Genomic DNA, 5120 nt, shown 5'->3' with positions numbered 1-5120 from the left:
TAAGGGTCAATGGAGCGGTTGGAGTGTTCTTGTTTTAGTATTGTGTGTGTGTGTGTGTGTGTGTGTGTGCTTATGCCACAGTTTTAATGCAAGTCACCAATGTTTAATGAGGTTTTGTGAGGGTTCCAGGACTGTTGATAAACCATCTGCTGTGAGGCCACAGATCAGGCAGAGAACTGAAACAAAATGTTCTGTAACATTGTTTCCATTTTCTGTCTACAAAGTGAAACCAGGAGACACTTCTCTGCTCACAGACCCAGCAGAGGAATCGCCATTATGTGAAAGAAACCCCGGTGAAGCAGAAAAATAGGTGTGTGTACTTGTGACAGCGGTAAGAAAGCGAGACGTCCATTTGTAAACACAAACTATCGACAAAGTCAGTCACTTAAGGTTTTAGGGCAATTTATTCATTATTTTTCAAATAATAATAATAATTTTAAAAAATGACATAGTCCTCATATGCACTTGATCTTGTGCCTGAGAAATGATGTTAATACCAGAAAAAAATAGCTATGAACGACATGGAATCATGGGAAAATCATGTTTAGTGAATCAAACACAAGCAAACAAACACACACACACAGACACACACACAGACACACACACACTAAACATCAGAGTGCTTGCCATACTGAATGAAATACTTTTGCTTATCAAAAGGTTTTAAGGTCTTTCCTTAAAATTTTAAAGTCTTTTTAAGGTCTTTCCTTAAAATTTTAAGGTCTTTCCAAGACCTCTTCATAAGAGCAGGGTTCTTATCACACCAAAGGTATTGCTGTTACACGTGGTACCAACCTGTCCCAAATTATCTACCCACGTCTCATAGGATTTGAATGCTATTTCAAATTTTGCTCAAAAAATTATGTAAGAAGCTTTGAGTTTTTTCTTATGCCGAGTTTCTGGGTCGAGAGGGGAGGCGAGAAAGAAAACGCAGGACGTAAAAGGAAATCAGGTAGGATGAAATTAAAGCTGTCCGTCAGGAATTCAGCCCTGTGAGACCTGGCCAGGAAATGAAACCTGCACGCTGACGTGTTCTGAATGATGGGACTATAATTGGAACCCTATTAGCAGAGTGCTCAAAGATACACTCCTCTCAAGGGCCCGGGATTGTGGTTTTCTGAGAGAAAGTATCAGTGTGACGTAACACGGGTGCACACAGCGCTCCGTGCACGGGGGGCCATCTCACAAGACCCAAGTCATGTAGTCATTAGAGCAGTGGCATTATTTTTTTTTTTTTTGGTTGACGACACGACCTACATTATGTATTACATGCAGGTGCCCTATTTTCTGGGCGGTGGTACTTTCTTTGCATAAAGTTCACACAAGGACATGAAAACGAATTCACTAATCATATGCTTCACGCTTTTGTAATTCTTTAATTAAATGTATTAACGCTGTACAGGTTGACAGAAAGGCCGTAATCTCTCTGCACCATCCTACCTTCACGTCCTCCACCCTGATGGCGTCCTCCGCCCTGAGCAAGCCCTAGAACGTTCTCACCAGTCACCAGAGGTGGACCAGAGGGTCTGTTTTTTTTTTTATCCTGCATTCATCTTTTCACTTGTTTTGTATCTTTTTTACAAATAAAATCTTTTAAATTCCTTTTAATTCAACTTTCTATAATACGAAACTTGACATATATGAAATGAGATCCGTAAACCCAACCGGCGTCGTGCTACATCACCGCTGCCCACTGAGAGGAACGAACACAAGCCCCCGATCATCTAGCCAGACTCGCCGTGCCCTTTCAACCCCAACGCACGTACGACCTATGAGGCAGCACGTTTTGCTCTGAGGTCCAACGTCCTTCAGGAGCAAATCCCACAGGACCAGAACAAAGTCCTGCAGAGCGCGGAGGAGCCTGGAGGAGCATGAGCAGCCTCTCTCCGAGGAGGCCCTGCTGATCCGAGAGAGAACAAAAGCAGGGCCTGTTCCTTATACCCCCTGCAACGCTCAACTTTCCCCACAAAAACACCCAGGCTGTGAGTACGGCAGTGCAAATTCACCATCTGGAAAGGCCCAGGATATAGTGATGGCTGACAGACATGCCAAACGTAACAGCAGAACTAGGGTGGGATTGTGATATTTCATCCAGTTCCCACATGCCTTCACATAACCGCGCTCTGTCCTCAGATAATGCATCTCCAATTCCTGAAAGGGATGACCCCCAAATTAAACATGCAATCTTTCAAATTGATATTTCCCCTATTAGTTCTTTATTATGTATGTTTTCTCTGCTATATGTATTACTCAAGAAGCACAAAAGACTCAAAGAAAACACACAAGGTTCCTTTGGAGAGAGAAGTAATATTCAACAGCAGTAGTGAAACAGACAGCTCCAAGCCTGTGGCTTGAGCGTGAGACGTACTGCAAACACAACACACAGTCCAGCTCGCACCCTCGGTCCAAGACTTCTCAGCAGTTCTAACCTAGAGGAAGAAATCCTTCAAAATACATTATGATGCTTTTATTGCAGGAGACGAGATACATTTCTAGAGGAATTTTCTTCAGCGTGTTTCCATGTTTCCCAGTTGGGAGCAGTTTCACTTCAAAGTCGTTTTTCTGCGAGACGTCGTATAAAAAGCCCCGAGTGTCTGGGACGGGCCTCAATCTGACTGTCCTACTATGCAGAGTGGCATAAGCAGACGTGTGCGATGCAGCTGTGAGACATCCAGTCACCGCTCATCTGTTATCAGTTACAACGCAACGGATTCTGGCCTTATGTAAGCCCTGCCGTGACAAACCTGACACAACCTGCCATGATGAACAAGAGATGCTTGAGATAGTTTTCTTAGAATATCTCAAACCCACTAACCCTCTTCCTATTTCATGTGACATTAACCTATCACGTAAGCCTTTTCTTTGACCATTCATACTTGATAATGGCATTTTCGGTTATCAGCTCATGACCTCTTGTTAAAAATAGGAAGTCTATTTTACGAACACTGTGAGCGACTCTGAAAGGCTTTAATCATGTTGTTTAGAAGTCCTTCGACTGGCTGAGTAAATATTTACATGCACGTAAACAAAACTGCTGGCAAGGTCAGTGCTCAGAACGCACAACTGCTTATGAATATTTATCTGTGTGGCGCAGACATTTGCTCCCATAGCATCAAAGGAGCAGAGCAATGGAAATGAGTTTAAAAATAGACCTGACCTATCCAATGCTAAAGAGAATAAGACTGACTGTGAAAATCAATATAGTCATCTTCAATGGATAAGCAGTGACGGGTAATGAGCATACCGCTATGCCACCTATCACTGTTACTGCTTCCTTCCCCTCTCTCTCTCTCTCTCTCTCTCTCTCTCTCTCTCGGTATGCATGTGTGTGTTTTTCTTCTCTTTCTCTCTCCCTTACTCATACCTTACTGCTTGTTGTATAACCTTCCTCCCTTCGCTGGAAATGGAATTTTTAATGCAGACTTGAAGCACAATTTAATTTCCTCTCTGATATTTATAGACGCGGAGTGTTTACCTGAAGAAGACGAGTAGGAGATTGCGACCATCTTAAATAACCTCAAAGATTTCAGGGCTGGGTGTAAATGCTGGAACGTCTTCCTACACAACACCTCTCCTCTGATAACTCAGATCACCCAAACTCTCGGAGGACACGCCAAGCTCACAGTCGCCAGCACAACTCTCTTCCAGACTAGGGAAATAGGAATGAAGGGATGAATAACATGACAAGCAGGGGCCTTTCAATTACACCAAAGTTGGCAGCGATGGCAAACCAAACATATAATATCCCACAATTCTGACCTCCATCTGGAGTAGGTAGCAGTAGTCCTGCTCCATTCTTCTGCTCGGATGGCAAGCTGTTTGCTCATTGGTTGAGAAAATGACTTTCTAGGAGTAGGTGCTGTTGTCTTGAATGTAGTGGGCTGAGATACGCTTTTTTATTGATGCTTTTTGTCATTGAGTAGCAAAATCACAGACCATTGAGCAGCTCTTGACCAGATGAAACCATCCAAGCACCAAGTGATACAGGTGGTCATGTTGAGAAGAGACTTGGGTTCCTCAGGTAGTCGGTAAATCTTTCTGAAGACAAAACAACTCACTGCTTAGAAGCCATTTTTGTGTACTTAATGATCAGTGTGAGAGGTTCTTGAGCCTCTGAATGCTTCACTTACCCTCTGTGTCTGTTCCAAGAATGAGACCAAAATGAGGTCACACTGACACCATTGTGTCCCACGGTTAGTTAGTCTCATAGCTTCCACAGATGTCATTGGTGAGTTCAATGAGTAGATTTGAGAAATCACTACATAAAAACAAATACTTTTTGAAAGGCAGTAAGAGAGTCAAAGATTACAGACTCTCTCAGACTTTCTCAGATTCTGATTGCCCTTGATTTGTGTGATGTGCTGTACTTCTAGTGTGTGTGTGTGTGTGTGTGTGTGTGTGTGTGTGTGTGTGTGTGTGTGTGTGTGTGTTTTTGCCAGTGCGCATGTGTATTGAGTCTATATTGAAACACTGCAGCACGCAGTTAAGCAAACATTACCTAAAAAATTCAACAGTCATTCAGATGTCAGACTTGATGTGTTTCAATCAAAATGATAGTCTCCAAAAGCCATAACACAATAGTCTATCAGAGATGCTGTCAGTACAGAAAACAAAGAGACAGTATTTGTTTTCAGTAGTGAGGCACATTGGCAGTAGCTTTCAGTGAATCACTATCAATCACAGAATAATGGAGAGCAATGGAGCATACTTACAAATACAGGGCAAGTCACTTATTTAACGAGCTGTGTTACCTCTGCTTATTGCAGGAGCTAAATAAACCCTCCCTTTTTCTTTCACATGTACCTGACTATTCAGGACTCCCCCCGTCTCTTCATAGACTGTGTCAGTACCGGTATAGTCGCAGGTAAACAAAGGCTGAAATGGCAACAGTGATTACAATCATTATAGAAGAGGGCCTTCAGGGGGGCGTGGTCTTACAAGCTGAGGTAAATATTAATCCTCCATCTGAACAGAACTCAGGTCTACTCTGTTCACAAAGGGTACTGGGTTCCTACAGGGCAAAAAAAAAGAGTTTAAGCTAAATAATGAAAAATAACTAGCTTGTGCCAGGATTAGCTAGCCTGTGCCAGAGAATGCCATCATTGATTGACATGAGTTCC

General features: G+C 42.7%; 1 long non-coding RNA gene across 2 annotated transcripts; it reads right to left on the bottom strand.

Annotated features, from left to right (window-relative positions):
- Positions 1-385: 385 nt before the first annotated feature.
- LOC143518724 (uncharacterized) lies at positions 386-4874 on the bottom strand. 2 transcript variants are annotated; one of them, XR_013132259.1, is made up of 4 exons: positions 4804-4874; positions 4131-4258; positions 3760-4038; positions 386-3649 (listed from the first exon to the last, which is right to left on the bottom strand). It is a non-coding gene; the product is annotated as an uncharacterized LOC143518724 (long non-coding RNA). The 2 variants fall into 2 exon arrangements; XR_013132260.1 differs by having other exon boundaries at positions 4713-4847.
- Positions 4875-5120: the final 246 nt, after the last annotated feature.

This window comes from Brachyhypopomus gauderio, chromosome 7 (assembly GCF_052324685.1).
Source record: "Brachyhypopomus gauderio isolate BG-103 chromosome 7, BGAUD_0.2, whole genome shotgun sequence".
Lineage (NCBI taxonomy): Eukaryota > Metazoa > Chordata > Actinopteri > Gymnotiformes > Hypopomidae > Brachyhypopomus > Brachyhypopomus gauderio.
This window is presented reverse-complemented; position numbering and strand designations above follow the sequence as displayed.